Source organism: Danio rerio, chromosome 12, assembly GCF_052040795.2.
Source record: "Danio rerio strain M-AB ecotype USA chromosome 12, GRCz13ab, whole genome shotgun sequence".
In the NCBI taxonomy this organism is placed as follows: Eukaryota; Metazoa; Chordata; class Actinopteri; order Cypriniformes; family Danionidae; genus Danio; species Danio rerio.
Window position 1 is genome coordinate 40,575,288 of NC_141032.1, and position 17,284 is coordinate 40,592,571.

Genomic DNA, 17,284 nt, shown 5'->3' on the forward strand with positions numbered 1-17,284 from the left:
CCCCACAAAACTACTCGCACGGCTGCACAAAACACTGTAAAACAAGGCCTCGACTCGGGTCCCTCTGTGTTTGGCCTTTGCTTTTGTGGGCCCGACATGATAGGGACTGTAAAAAAAGGAAGAAGAGATTGCTCATCAGCGAGGCAATGAATCAATTAGAAAGAGCAGATCGATCTTTCTTGCTCCATCCAGGCTGGCAGGCTGACAGCGCTCAGGTGTAATTAAAATTGTAGCTATTGACAAATCAAGACAGATGGAGGACCGCCACGCCACTACGCTTCTGAGGGAAAAGCCAATGAGAATGAATGGCCATCATGTTATGTGTTACTGGTCTTCCAAGAACATCTATGACACGCGATTGCTGATAGAGCTAATATGGGACGCATTTCCCAAAAATTGTTGTTGGTTGACAAAGGTTGAAAGTTAATTAGTATTTTGTTGCAAATCTATTTACAAGTTCTCTCTGGGCAAATAATTGTTTTAAATGAATGTTAAAAAGGCACAACAATTAAGTCCAAGCAATAAGTAAATTGCTGCAATTCACTTAATGGCCACCACTGATGTTAACAACAAAGGTTCCTTGTTAATAAAATAAATTATTTTTAAATTAAATTAAATTAAATTAAATTAAATTAAATTAAATTAAATTAAATTAAATTAATTTGCAATTCTGCAATTCACTTAATGGCCACCAGTGTCATTAACAACAAGCATCCCTTGTTAATAAAATAAAATAGATCAAACAAAATAATTTTAAATAAAATAATATAAAAATTAAATGTAATAAAATTAAATAAAATAAAAACTAAAAATAATAAGATTTAATTTAATTTAATTTATTTTATTTTAATTTAATTTATTTTAATTTAATTTAATTTAATTTAATTTAATTTAATTTAATTTAATTTAATTTAATTTAATTTAATTTAATTGCAATTATGCAATTTACACAATGGCCACCAGGGCATTAACAATTAATTAATTAATTGATTAATTGATTAATTGATTAATTCATTCATTCATTTTCTTGTCGGCTTAGTCCCTTTATTAATCCGGGGTCGCCACAGCGGAATGAACAGCCATTACCAACAAAGCTTCCTTGTTAATAAAATAAAATTCTATTAATTCTATTAAATCAAATTAAATTACATTAAATTAAATTGCATTTCTGTAATTTACTTAATGACCACCAGTGTCACTAACAACAAGGGTCCCATGTTAATAAAATAAGCTAAAATAAATAAAATAATTTTAAATAAAATAAAATAATTTTAAATATAATAGAATAAAATAAAATTGCCATTGTGCAATTCACTTAATAGCCACCAGTGTCACTAACAACAAGGGTTCCTCGTAAAAAAATAAAATAAATTACACGAACAAAAAACAATGAATTTATTTTGTATTAATGCACTTGACTTTTCATAAGTAGTTTTAACCATCAAATAAAAAGTAATGTAAACAAAATAATATTTTTATTGTTTTAAATGTACTTCTCTAGATTTATTATTATTATTATTATTATTATTATTATTAATTATTATTATTATTATTAATCTATTTTCATTTAGTATTTTATATCAATAATAATAATAATAACAAAATAATATCAACAACAACAACAACAACAACAACAATAACTATTATTATTATTATTATTAATTATTATTATTATTATTATTATTATTTTGTATCTATTTTCATTTAGTATTTAATATCAATAATAATAATAAAAATAATAATAATAGTAGTAATAATAATAATAATAATAATAATAATAATAATAATAATAATAATAATAATATCAACAACTATAAAAACAACAACAACAACAACAACAATAATAATAATAATAATACTAATAATAATAATATTAATAATAATAATAATAACTATTATTATTATTATTATTATTATTATTATTATTATTATTAGTAGTAGTAGTAGTAGTAGTATTAGTATTATTATTTTGGATAAAAATGTCACTTTTTTTAGTGTATAGTTTTATGTCACTGCAGTTCAGGCAATCATTTTAAATAGAATTCAACATAGCTCAATTCATCACATAGGATGATGAAATACAACACTACATACAAATTACAATAGACCCAATAACCTAATTAAACACACAAGTCTTGTTCAGGACTTTTAAAGAAGGTTCTCCAGCCTGCATTCACAATTCATGATTTTACAATTCATTTCTGAATGATGCACAGTCATGTTCGACTCAACTGAAGCAGAACAACAGATCTCAGAAGCTGCCGGCATGCACCAAACCTAACGTGGCGTTTGAAGATCCTGCCAGTAATGTTTCTGCCTTCCTCTGTTCATCACACTGAAACATTCCCTCTCAAAACAGTCAAAAAGAACATCCAGTTGGGGGAAAGTTGAGGCTTGTTAGAGCACAGCGTTGGATCTTTATTTTATTATTATTTTTCCAAGATGTAACTGTCTACTGTTGGGATGAAGAGGCCAGAGGCTTACATTTAAGAGAAAGTCGATGGCAAAAATGTGCTGAACTTGAGCTCAGACGTCTTTGAAAGCGAACTGTATACAAAATGCACATTGAGATAACCTTTTTAAAAGATGCTCATCAACACTTTATTTAATTACTCAAAAATATGCTAAAATTATTAAATATTATTACAATGTTAAATAAAAGTTTTCTATATCAATATATTTTAAATAATATTGATAATACTCCAGGCTTTGGTGTCTGGTGATGCTTCAAAAAAGATCCTAATATGTTATGCTGCATATTTTTTGTGGTTTCTATACCAAATGTTATTATTAATATACATATACATATACATATCTTAAACTGCATATTCTCTTTATAACATATAAGCAGCAAACATTTGCATTATATATATTTTTTTTATGGCCGCCAAAATTGTCCTATTTTGTGAATATGACTGGAGTGATATTCATAAACACCGCCTCAATTACCTAGGGATTAGAGTGAATGATTTCAGTGACAACCTATGGCGCATCGCAAACAATTGCCAGATCAACTGCAGCATTTGAGAGATAATAACCTTGTTGAAGAGACGGCAACAGCGAAAAATAGCAGATTAAAAAAAAAGATTATCACAATATGTGTGAAGCACTGCTGGTCATCCAAATGCACTCTAAGGTGATGAAACTGCCTGTTGTTTTATGGACACAATAATGTTTTCCTTGCCCCCATCTGCTAGCACACAAAGAATAGAATAAATAAATAAATAAATAAATAAATAAATAAATAAATAAATAAGAATGAAAAAAAAAAATCCTAAATGTGTTCACTCATCAAAATGAAGCACCCAACAAATCAAAGTTATGGCAATTACACTGCTACATCCCTCTCCTTTATTTTTAAAACGGCAACAGCTGTTTTCTGTGGTTCAAATTGCACTGTAATTTCATGGGGAGCATATGGTTACAGTTGATTAATCCAGAAGGGAAGAGTTGTATTATTTCCAAATGGCGGATGGGCAAATAAGCTGTTTAGTTCCAATAATATTTAGAACCGTTTCTGATTGATTGTTCTAAAATCAATGGAATCAATAAAATTCATTATGAGAAAAAAAAAAAAAATTGTCTCAATAGCCCCTTTCACACAGTGATACCGGTAAATATCCGGAAAATTTCCATGACGACTTTACAGGTAAAAAAGTGCTGTTCACACAGGCAAGGGTGTTACGGAATTTTTCCAGAAAAGACCATTCACACATCCATTACAAAATACCAGTAAATTCTGACATCATTAACCAGAACTGAGCTCTAAACTGCTGCGCTTGTATTTGTAAACACTTGACTACATTACAAACTCTATGGTTGGATAAGTATTGTGAACAACTTCGATGAAAAACACATGGAGGAACACTTTCTCATGTTGATGTGTAAATATAATGTGTGACTTACTCGGCTGCTTCACGTGCACACGCGTCAAGCAACTGAAGCAGAGCTTGAAGGTAAACAAACAGCGGCTTATCATAAGCATTTTATCGATACTTTCTTACAGAGTTGGCAATAAGAAGGAACATAGAAATGTTATCTGATTAACATCTAGCAGCTAAATGTGTCTGGAAAAATATTCAAAGTCTTTTATTTTCATAAACAGCTTGGATATGAATGTGTCTGAATGTTCTGATTGGCTGGAGTACATGTCTCATGTCAGCGCGTTCTAGATGTGAACGCACTCATTCCGGCAATTTTCCTTCTGCGTTCACACAGCCCAGCATTACAGCAAATTACCCGTAATGTTTCAACTTCCCTTTCTTGAAAATTGCCAGAACAAATTTACCGGTATTTTCAAAAAAGGGCCTGTTCACATTGAATGTAGTCGATATGTTTAAACAACTTTCTTCCTCAAAAACGGCATGAAATGTAAAGCATAAAGCATCTATAGTAAACTTTCAGAAATGTCTCATTTCAGGCTTTATACTGCTAGAAGAGTCAAAAGTAGAAATGTCCATGTCCGATCACGTGATTGGAAATTGGGCCTGATAATGCCGTTTATGTTTGCGGTCTAGAAGTATTATAAAGTTGATGACAACAACATTGCCAAAACAAACTATGCTTATGTCAAATGTAAACGAACTATGAGATATGCATACTTGGAATTGCCTGCTGAGTATTTTAAGTTGAAATTTATATTTACGTTCAAAAGTAAAGAGGTTATGCTTTTTATTACTTGATTGTTCAAGCTACCACAAAGAAGTGCTCTGTTTGTAAATAAATAACAAATAAGGAAGATCCTTAATTTGTTTTTCGGTATTCTTTCTTTTTTTTATGTATTAGGTATTGGATCGGTATTGGAAAAAAAGGACTTGGACTCGAGGGGCTAAAAACCTGATCGTAATAAACCGAGTGCAATTGAACCAATACTGTTAATTTCTGACATTTTAGCATTGTTGTTTTGTTGTTTCTTGAGTGCCAGAACAACAAGAAAAGGGTCTTTTTAATAGCAGCAGCTCATTTGCATTTAAAGAAACACATTAAACACACACACGCACACTGGTTTTGGTGGTTTATGAGGATTCTACATAGGTACAATGTAGTTTATACTGTAAAAAAACAACATATTATATGGCCTTACCCAACCCCTGCCCTAAACCCACTGAAATCCCAGGAAACTTGTGGGGAATTAAGATGGTGAAAAAAGCCTTTTTGTAAGAATTTTATTTTTTTTCATTTTACTTTTTTTTTATTTTTATTTGAAGTACAATGAGACAAGACATATCCTAATATAACCCACTTCAACATTGTAATAACTAGGTGTCAGTCCTCATAAACCATCAAAACCAGTACCCAAAAATTTACATTTAAAAAAAAATAATAATAACAAATTCACGAAGTATATGATCTATGAGGTATTTACACATTCTCGAGTCACCAGAGATTTATATTACATCTCAAAATAAGAGAAACATGTCCCCTTTGATTTATGAAATTGATCCCAACTTTGTAATCGACTCTTGATTTTCAACGCCGCAGAATCAAGGAAGCGACTGTTTTTGAAATCCATGCCTAGTCATAAACATGCCCTCGACGCAGCCAAAAAGAGAGCTGGAGAGTTTGGGAGACGTAGGCTTGTCCCTGCAGGAATTGATCAGGGGTCCGGCTTCCTCTAGCGAGTGGCTTCTGCTCGGCGGCAGTGATTGATGAAGCCCCTGTGAGCTGGTGAGCGGTGGCATCATTGTGGAGAGAGTGGCAGACACCATATGCTCAATGATACGCACATGCACAGACACACAAAGTAGCGTGCCATGCTTAACGTATGGGCTAATCTTGTCATAGTGTGAAAGAAAGTACATACACTTTTGTCGAGTGAAACCTGGGAGTCTGTGAAATCTGTTACATCTTGGATTGTCACATTTACACTTGAACACTAAGCAGATGTTCTTATCTTAACCCTTAACTGTCAACCACACATTTTAAGAAAACACTTGAAAAGATATATGGTTTATCAAGATAAAGAAGATGTGGCATGGTGGCTCAGTGGTGAGCATTGTCGCCTCACAGCAAGAAGGTCTCTGGTCCGAGTCTTAGCTGGGCCAGTTGGATTTTCTGTGTGAAGTTTGCATGTTCTCTGTATGTCCACATGGGTTTCCTCTGGGTGCTCTGGTTTCCCCAGAGTCCAAAAACATGCACTATAGGTGAATTGGGTAAGCAAAATTGGCTGAAGTGTATGAGTGTGTGTGCGTGTGTGTGAATGCAAGAGTATTTTGGGTGTTTCCCAGTACTGGGTTGCAGGTAAAAGGGCATCCGCTACTTGAAACATATGCTGGAATAGTTGGTGGTTCATTCCACTGTGGCAACCCCTGATAAATAAGAGACTACGTTGAAGGAAAATGAATGAATAAAGAAGTTAGAGCAACAAAACTAACGCCATCTCATGCCAATTGGTAACTCTTTGATTTAGTGTCTAATTCATATCAAATTGTATGCTCTCATTTGTACATTTTAGTACAATTTAGTTATTCCCCAATGGTGGTTGGGTTTATCATACATTTTCATAAGACTGAACTCAAAATAATTAGCATGAATTGGCCACTAAACTGACAAAACATAAAATTGTTATGTTTCCTTATGAGATTGGGCTGAAAACATCCACACATCAAATCATCCAAGATGCTAAAGCTGAAAAGGGTGATGGCAAGGAAGTCCTCCAACCTGAAAGTTTTGGAACTTATCACTAAAGAGGAAGGGGTAAATTACCTGAGGAGACACGCAAAAATCTGCTCACCAATTATAGAACTGTTTGATTGCTGTAATAGCCAATATAAAGGCTTTTCTATTGATTATTGGGAACAGTATAAATTATGGACATCCCAAAGGTAATTAAAAGATGAGAAATAAATATGTTTGGGGTCGGTAGGATTTTTAAATGTTTTAAAATAAGCTTATCCTGTTCACCAAGGCTGTGTTTAGTATTTGTTCAAAAACACAGCAGAAATTGTAAAATTGTGAAATGTTATTGCACTATAAAATAATTGATTAAAAGTAGTTTATCATTTAATTTAATAATTTATTTCAGTGATTATTATTATGATTATTATTATAATTGTTGTTGTTGTTATTATTATTATTCATTCATTTTCTTTTTGGCTTAGTCCCTTTATTAATCAGCGGTTGCCACAGAGGAATGAGCCGCCAACTTATCCAGCATATGTTTTATGCAGCAAATTTCAATTTAATTCAATTCATCTTTATTTGTATAGCGCTTTTACAATGTAGATTGTGTCAAAGCAGCTTCACATAAATGTCATAGTAACTGGATCAGGGTAGTTCAGTTTTTAATGTTTAAGTTCAGTTCAGTGTGGTTTAAAATCATTACTGAGAGTCCAAACACTGAAGAGCGGATGCTCTTCCAGCCGTAACCCAGCACCAGGAAACACCCATACACTCTTACATTTACACACATTGGCTACGGTCAATTTAGCTTATTCAATTCACCTGTAGCGCATATCTTTGGACAGTGGGGGAAACCAGACCACCTGGAGGAAACCCAAACCAACACGGGGAGAACATGCAAACTCCACACAGAAATGCCAACTGACCCAGCCGTGGCACAAACCAGTGACCTTCTTGCGGTCAAGTGATCATGCTACCCACTGTGCCAACATGCTGCCTATTATTAACATTATTAATGGTTATATTAATAAAAGCAATAATGACTGAAGTAATAATTTCATTTGAAACTACATACAATGAGTATTAAATAAATATTTAATAAAGAAATATTTTACAATTTAACATTTATTTTTTCTTATTTCATAAATGCCGCCTTGATGAACAGACTAATTTAATAATAAAAAAAAAAAAAAAAATATATATATATATATATATATATATATATATATATATATATATATATATATATATATATATATATATATATATATATATATATATATACACATTTTGATTTATTTTTTTTTTTTCACAACAGTGGTTGCTGTACATCATCTAATTATCTTTTGGGAGATATAATGTATATGATATAAATGTAATGTAAATGTGTATATAAATACATATTACATTTGTATATAGATTTCACATTTCTTATAGACTGTAGATGTACATAATGTATACAAGAATATTAAAATTTTTGTGGTTAAATGTAGTCACAAATTATTTCACACAAGTTAACTGACATAATACATTTTCTGATCATTTATTCATTCATTCATTTATTTTCTTGTTGGCTTAGCCCCTTTATTAATCTGGGGTCTCCAATGCAGAATGAACCGCCAACTTATCATGCACATGTTTTACGCAGCTGATGCCCTTCCAGTCGCAACCCATCGCTGGAAAACATCAATACATACTCATTCACACACATACACTGCGAACAATTTTAGCTTACCCAATTCTCCTGTACCACGTCTTTAGACTTGTTGGGAAAAACACCAGGAGGAAACGCACGCTAACACGGGTAGAACATTCAAACTTCACACAGAAATGCCAACTGACCCAGCCAAGGCTCGAACCAGCAACCTTCTTGCTGTGAGGTGAATATGCTACCCCACTGTGCCACCGCATTACCCAGAATGTAACTTTTTTTCTTTTGATTCAAAATTCATAGTTCAACCCATAAAGTAATAGAGCTGGTCAAAGCATTAATGATTGGTTTGTTCTTTTCAATCCTTCGCTTCCACTCAAAAGCATTCATAATTATTAATTTCAGTAGTCTATATCATACATGCAAGTTAACCGAACTTATAAACTTCCAGTTTGTATCTATTATAAAATCTTATTTTCCCCCCACCCTCTATTCTCCCTATCGTTTCCTCACTCCTTTACTTTTTTTCTATAAGCAAACTAGCAGAAAGCGCGAATATAATATTTCAAAAACTGATCGCTCGAGCACTGAAATCCACAAACACACTTCTAACAGCTCAGTGCATTCTTGCGGTTTGAATAAGCCTCCGCTGTAGAAGATGCTTTGCACCCCTGGCGTTAAAGCCGCGTGGCTCGTCTCGCATTCAGATCATTAATGCTTGAGGAAATACAGTATGTGGCATCATACCATGACACCATCCCCAGGTCCAATTATTCACAAGAATTCTGAGATTAGTGGCCTTTTTTAGCTCATAAACACAACACACACACACTTGCATAAGCACCCTGCGGGAGCAGCAATTACAAGGTTCAGAGGTGGCATCTTATGCATGGGCCAATCTGATTGCATTTCCATTCCAAGTGCACGACTTGAAGGCCTCATGAACGACGTGTCACCCAGCAGTCCAAGCTCATTTGCATACCGCCACGCGCTCAGTCTGACTTCGGTAAACAACCCGAGAAGCGTCGCGCACTGTCTCTCTCCACGCTTTGCATAATTGTGCTTTAAAAAGGGACTGGGATTCAGCTATTACACACACTGAATGAGGACTTGAGTGCTGCATTCACTGAGCAAAAACGTGGAGGAAGCTTCGTCTGGTTTTCTACATTAAAGACTTTAAGAGTGTTACGGGGTTTCAAAATGGCCAGCGTTTCCTTTAGTGGCGGAGATCTGCAAGGAGAGGTGTCTGAATGAGTTCAGGAGTATAAGGATTGCAATTCCGCTGGGTGCAATTTCTCGGGGATGCGGGTCAAAGAGCAGTGCTGTAAAAATAAAAGTTCTCAACGAGTCTTTGCTGAGCTCACTCTCTTATTAAGAAGCATTTTTCACCGCGTACACTGGTGGAAATAACATCTCTGGTTAAGACTGAATTCTTGACTTGAATTCTCCTTTTGATGCCATTTGTTTAGTATGCAATATTAAAATATTGTAATTACAGAGTTCTTTTTTTGCTTGTATTATGACATACACATTTAAAACTTCATATTTACTTCAAAAAGCATAGTAAATAATCAATCAATAAATAGTTGCAGATATTTGTGTTAATACTTTGAACAATTATTTATATACAATTAAAGTTAGAATTATCTCTCCTGAATTATTAACCCCATTGTATGCTTTTCCCCAATTTCTGTATTTTTGAAAAACATTTCTAAAGATACAGATAATAGTTAATAAGATGATATTAATAAGATAATAATTTTAATAGCTATTTTGTAATACAATATTGATTTTATATGTGCCATGATGACAATGCAGATATTATTTTCAAGATACATGTGGAGGATATACTTTTACAGTATAAACTACATTGTGTGTATGTATATATATATATATATATATATATATATATATATATATATATATATATATATATATATATATATATATATATAAGACTCATAAGCCACTAAATCCAAGTTTGTGTGTGTGTGTGTGTGTGTGTGTTTAATGTGTTTATTTAAATGCAAATGAGCTGCTGCTATCTAAGCAATGTTAAAAACCCAGGAAACTTATGGCAACTAGGAATGTGAAAAGAACCCTTATGTTATTTTTTTTTATTTTTTTACATATTTGAATTACAAGGACACAAGGCTTGTCCTCATAAACCACCTCAACCTTGTAATAACTAGGTGTCAGTCCTCTCAAAACTTCAAAATTAGTACACAAACATTTACACTTATAATAATAATAATAATAATAATAATAATATGACAAGGCATATGATCTATGTGGTGTTTACACATTCTAGGGACACCAGATATTTTTATTACATCTCACTATAAGGTCAACATGTCCCCTTTATACAAAAAAAAGTTGATTCCCCTTCATGAAATTGATCTCATTCTTTATAATTGACTCTTGATTTTAAACACCTCAGAATCAAGGAAGCAATGATTCCTTGGATTTGAAATCGATTTCAAGTCATAAATAAGCCCTCGACGCAGCCAAAAAGAGAACTAAAGAATTTGGGAGACGTAGGCTTATCCCAGCAGAAATTGATCAGGGGTCCGGCTTCCTCTAGCGAGTGGCTAGTTTGTAAAAACTGATTTCTTTTATCTTTGCCATGATGACAGAACATACCACTAGATATTTTTTCAAGATACAAGTAGGGGCTCGTCCGGGATGGTAGTGAGGTTTAGGGGGTGAGGGTAACGGAGGCCAGCTAGTAAAGTGCTATATGCAGGCAAATTTCACTCCTCTAAACTAAAAAGGTGCTCTAGAGACAGACGCTAGAGGCCACGCTCTTGAGCCTCCTTGTTAGAGCAACTGACATCCATACAAAGAATCACTGGTTGGATACTAGCTAAGAATGGGTTGGTGGCAGTTGGACCAGTGGGTTACACTATAGTATTCAGATTTAAATGCAATTTAAAGGCTTAATTAGGTCAATTAGGCAAATTTGAGTAATTAGGCTAGTCATTGTATAACTGATTTGTTCTCTAGACAATCAGAAAAAAAAAATATTGCTTAAGGGGGCTAGTAATATTGCCTTATTTTTTTATTATCATTCTTGCTAAAAAATGATTTTATTCTAGATAAAATAATACAAATAGGTATTTTTTTAAAAAAAAATAGGAAATAATGTGGATAAATTCCTTGCTCTGTTGAACATCATTTGGGAAATATTTAATCATGTATTTTATTTATTTATTTATTTTTGTATTATCTAGTTCATACAGTTTTCACTTTCAGCTTTTGTACAAGCTGATAATGACTTTTACTCAAGTGAGAAATCTGACATTTCTATAACACGAGAAGGTGACAGACGACTCAAAATGTCCTTAAAATAGAACTTTTAGCTTGAAATACTCCATAGATCATTTATTATACCTGCTGTAAAATGCAGAATACGACACCCCCAAAAGTGTAAGTGTACCTGTTGATGCATACAATTATAAAAGTGTCATTAGATAGGCGTCACTAGATCAATTGCTAAATTTAAAGTCAAAACTCCATTACTGATGAAATGATCCAGTCAGATGAAATCTCCAGTTAACAACTCGCTTATCCAGATGGATCTCCTTTAAACAACTAGTTGATCTAAAAGTTACAATGAGAGCAAGTATCTAACTCAAAATTCACCGGTTCAAATGATTCAACCAGATTGAATATTCATTCATTCATTTTCTTGTCGGCTTAGTACCTTAATTAATCCAGGGACGCCACAGTGGAATGAACCGCCAACTTATCCAGCAAGTTTTTTCCAGCAAGATTCACTGATTTGAACAATCCAGTCAAACAGATTCTCCATTTAACAACTTGCTAATTAAAAAATTCCAGTCAGAGTAAGTCACTAGTTCACAATTTACAGATTCAAATGATTCAGTCAAATTAAATATCAGGTTAAAAGTCATTGATTCAAAAGTTCTGGCCAAAGAAAGTTTCCAGCTAGCAATTCACTGATTTAAACAATCCAGTTCAATGGAATCTCCATTTAACAACTTGCTAATGCAAAAGTTTCAGTCAGAGCAAGTATTCAATTCACAATTCACTGATTCAAATGATTTAGTCAGATTGAATATCCAGTTAAAATCTAATTGACTCAAATGTTTTGGTCAAAACTACTCCCCAGCTAGCGATTCACTGATTTAAACAATTCAGTCAAATTAATGTTTTATTTGCTGATGCAAAAGTTTCAGTCTGAGCATGTATCCAATTCTTGATTCAGTGATTCAAAAGATTTAGTCAGACAGAGCATCTAGTTAAAATTTGATTGATTCAAATGTTCTACACAAAGAAAGTCTCCAGTTAGTGATTCACTGATTTAAACTATCCAGTCAGATTTAATCTCAAGTTAACAATTCACTGATCTCTGATTCAGTCAGATTGATTCACTGATTCAAACATTTCAGTCAGAATGAGTCTCCAGATAATGATTCACATATTAAAATATACTTTATATGTAACACATTTCCAATGTGAACACACTACCCACACTATTTATCTTTAAAAAACTGAAATAGATCAGTGTGAATGTATGTAAGGTTTTTTAATGCCCATTACAAAATCCAGGTGTGGTTCTACTTAAGTGAATCCTGAACATATGACTGCAGGAGGCAGGATATGTGGGAAGAACGGAGGAGGGTAAACGCATGAAACGCTTGGATGTGGCGATAGCATCAGAAACACACAAGCTAAGCGTATCATTGTACTATCACACATTCCCCATAAAGCCCCCCAAATATCCTCCCTCTAGTTCAGTTCTGCCTTGATTTAGGCCAGGCTTGACATCAGTGAGAAGAAGAAACCTGGAACTTCAAAGAAGCCACTGCGGGCACAAAATGCACTGTATGGAAACGAGCCCAGCGTTGACTCAACATTTCAAAGCTTATTGCTCCCACAACAACGTGCGCCCACTAATATTCCTACACAGGAGATGGCAAAACGCTCCTCATTAGAGACGATTTCAGAAGCAAGCGGAACTTTATCAAAGGGTGATTGGAAAGATTGAGCCATAAAGCGGGTCAGCTGGGGGCCAGTTTACACAAGTCGAGAACAGCTGAAAAGTCTAGAATGGTCACAATGCAGACGCTCATATAGAGGCTCAAGCCATGAACCATCTGTCTAAGCTTGTGGACTGAATTTACTCTGAGGAATGGCATAGACCAGGGGCCGCTTGCACCAGCTGCCAAGGGGGAAAATCTGCATAGCTCTGGCATAAATTGGCACTAAAGTACAATTTATGCTCTAGACAATATCTCTGTTGCGTCAAAAACACCACTGCGTATAAATAAACTGCTAATTGAGGCAAATGGAAGGGAATTAACCGTTTAAATCTTAACAAATACATAAATAAAAGTAACTCTGTAGTTATTTTGAGGTAATTATGGAAATATTATATTCAGATTTAAAAAATCTGATTATAATAAGTTATCCAATAACTAATAATGCTAATAATATTGACTTTAAAAGAAGGGATATTAGGTCAATGAAAATGCATTTTCGGTTTTCGGCCAAAATACTTTTATCACTGAAACAACACGGCTGAAACAGTGGTGATGCAAATCAAAACCATGGCCTGCACTTGTTGTACGAAAAAGCATGTCTGCGGTGTGTCTATTCGGATCCTCTGCACTTCTTCGCGACTGTACTTGATCAGCGATTTAATGATCATTACTTGAATGTGGTAATGAAGCAGTGCACACATGAAATGATCCAGACCTTGATGGACTTTCCAAGGAGATACTGATTGTTTTCAGCTGCACACGGTCAGAGGACAAGCGACTGATATCATGTCATTTTGTTTTTGATTGTCAGCAGCATGATGTAGCCCTATAGTTATAATAATATTCATTTATACAATATAGTCGTAATTATATTTATACATAATCAAACTAGTGTGCAACATAATTATTTTTTTTTTTGTCTAAAACTGTTTAAATTTTGTTTTTCAGTTCGGGCATGAACAAATATCAAATATGCATTTTTATTGTTTAAGTTAATTTGATTGACTACATAAAAATCTGGATATTATCAATGCATTTATTGATTTATTGGGTAAAATAAAATTGTTACTTTTTACTGTACATATACTGTATGTATATATATATATATATATATATATATATATATATATATATATATATATATATATATATATATATATATAATTATTATTATTATTTTTTTAATAATGAATGCTTTTATTATCACTATGGACTATTGTAACTCACTATACTTTAGGATTATTAGTGAGAAAACCTTATTTCAGTAGCAATTAGTTCAAAATGCTGCTGCAAGCTCTTTGCAGTTTGCACATGTTGATTGAGCATCAGCCCGGTGAGTCTCTTCGGTCATCTAACCTGAGATTGTCATGTATCCCCTTTTATTGTAACTAAAATAACACAAATAAAACGTTTTCCAAAATAAAAAAAAAAAAAAAAAAAAATATATATATATATATATATATATATATATATATATATATATATATATATATATATATATATATATTACAGTAAATACCATGAAAAATCCCTTGCTTTGCTAAACATTATTTAGGATTTGTCATTATTATTTTTTTCTTTATTTAATGAATAAAATACTAATATAGATAGATTTTTTTCCTTAATTTTTCAAACACTTTATTGTAACTATTTATATATTTAATATTTAAACATGCATAATACATAATACAATTGATTACATAACTAATCAATCAATCATACTAATCATACTATTTTTTAAATTAATAATATATTAAAACCAGATTAATCATATATTTGCTTTCAGAAATTTGAACACAATAACTGGCCACCATATATATCATGTATCTGCAAATAAATAATAATAATCTGTGGCCAGTTTATCAATAAAATATTATTTATTTATTAAATAAATAATATGTCCATGCCTCTGGTGTGATCTTCACATCTCATTTTCAAGCAAGGCCTTATAAATCATAGTGCAAGCCAACCCTGGTGTATTTCCAAATAAACCACAGTCACACAGAATCAAGAACATCCAAGACACGCAATCGGAGCAAAGCAGGAGGTATTGCAAGAAAGAAACTGTGAGGATTCTTTTATTTCGTTCTTGTATGCAACCTCTAGCAGTCCCCTTATGTAATGCGACTTCAAAGAGCAAGTGCAGCAAAAGTGCAGATTAAAAAGGTTGGAATACATTGAGTGAAAAAAAAAAACCCAGAGTGCCCCTGGAGTGACAATAAGCACATTTTCAGATGAAACGTGAGCAACGGCAGCGAATGGCGGCACTGCATCAATTACATCCCTTCACCGGCGCTCGTGTATGCCACCCGCTCTTTTCATCTCCCTCAAACTTTCTCCAGAGTAAGATATTATCAGCATCAATGGCATATTTTTCTTTTATTGTTCAACATCTTTTTTCTACTCTATTCCAACACACTTAATATGAATCTGAATTATACACATTTGTTTGATGCTTATATGCTCATGGCTTTGTTTTTGGAGGCCTTCTACAATAGACTGACATTCATGCAGTCAAAAAAACATGTTACTGCTCTCATAATACACATGGAAGCATTAGATATTTTCTCTTTGTGTCTAAAATGGTTCAGGTATCCTTCTCTCTTTAAACCCTGATTTTTGAAAACCAGCTCTGATTGGTTAGATGGGCCAGTAATGTTGTGTTTGGTCTACTGCTAAAAGAGAATATTCCAAAATTAAATGCCAATCACTACATCTGAATTTCAACTTTTAGGTTTTTAACATACTGTAGTAATGCAAAGGGTAACAATGATGTTTACCACATCACTTAGATACCAATATCACAAAACTTCAGCGTATAAGGGTCTGAGTAATAATTAGTCATCGGAAGCCAATGAAGACCATACTTTAGCATTACGCACATTTCAACCCAGGCTCATTGCGTATATGTACCCAGGATCTACATTTCTGGAGACTACGAAAAACGTTATTTCTAATATCAATACACATTTAGATTCCCATTGTTGCACATTTCTGCTGCATGATTGGCTCCTGGATCAATATAGAGTAAAAAAGTTCAGAGCTTGTCATTGTTATTGACATACATTTCATCGCGAATCAATATAATATTGTTTATCGGCCCAGTGCTGACTAAAATGTTAATAAAATTCACCTTTTCAAACTTTTCAAGGTTAAACATTGTTGGAAGAAAGATGAAGGTCCCATACTGCAATTCTAAAGCATAAATAAATGAGAGAAAAAAAAACATTAAATACGTAAAACTGCTAATTTCTTTATAATATTCTTTATAATATTCTTTACAGTGATAAATATTATATTCATGTGATATTGCACATTTCGATCTTTGTTTTTATATTTTACATTCACAAACAGCTATATCACACACCTACTGAAACTACCACCTAAAAAAACACAAAAATAAAAGGGCCACCCGACATGTTCATGTCACAGCTTTCGGCAACTTGGCGAATCTAAATGGCAGCTGCTAAGCAACAACACAATTTCTTAGGAGTTTGAAACCGGCATGTTTCAGATGAAAGTGCATGCCTACCGTGCAACACCCAGAAGTCTGGCACCGATGCCATATCTCAGTGCGGTCACAGCTACAGGGGCCATGACTCAACTGACTAGAAGCATAATGCCTGCTTCAGTGGGCTCAGAGAGACCATTTAAAACACGCACCATGGCTAAATGCCTCGCTGGCACAGTCCTTGAACTTAGTATTCGGGTGTGCGTCGGTGTGTGCAAGAGCATTTGTCTGCATTTGTTGGCCACGCTCCACTCAGAGAAGCTCTAATCACAAATGGATTTGTCCGAGCGTTTAAAACACGGCTTCTTTTTACGTGGCGACTGAAGGATTAGCACGTCTAATCATGAAACGACCAGACCAGTGGAAAAAGAGCACAACACAATGAAATAATGAATGCAGGTGGAGAAATTACACCAGGCTTGATTTAGCAAACACACACTTAATTCTCATCTGATTAGTAGGAATGAAATCTGCGTGTCTGTATATTATTGT

At 33.5% G+C, this 17,284-nt stretch overlaps 2 protein-coding genes across 5 annotated transcripts in view; both read right to left on the reverse strand.

Moving 5' to 3' along the window:
• The window catches only part of LOC147841460 (uncharacterized), a 74,400-nt gene extending 66,847 nt beyond the window's left edge, over window positions 1-7,553 (reverse strand). Inside the window, exon 1 of the mRNA XM_087276696.1 lies at window positions 7,392-7,553. The gene's annotated coding sequence lies outside the window, so the exon portion shown is untranslated. The remainder of the gene's footprint in view (window positions 1-7,391) is intronic.
• sdk2b (sidekick cell adhesion molecule 2b) overlaps window positions 1-17,284 on the reverse strand; it is a 628,575-nt gene that overhangs the window by 599,457 nt on the left and 11,834 nt on the right. The window lies entirely within an intron of this gene.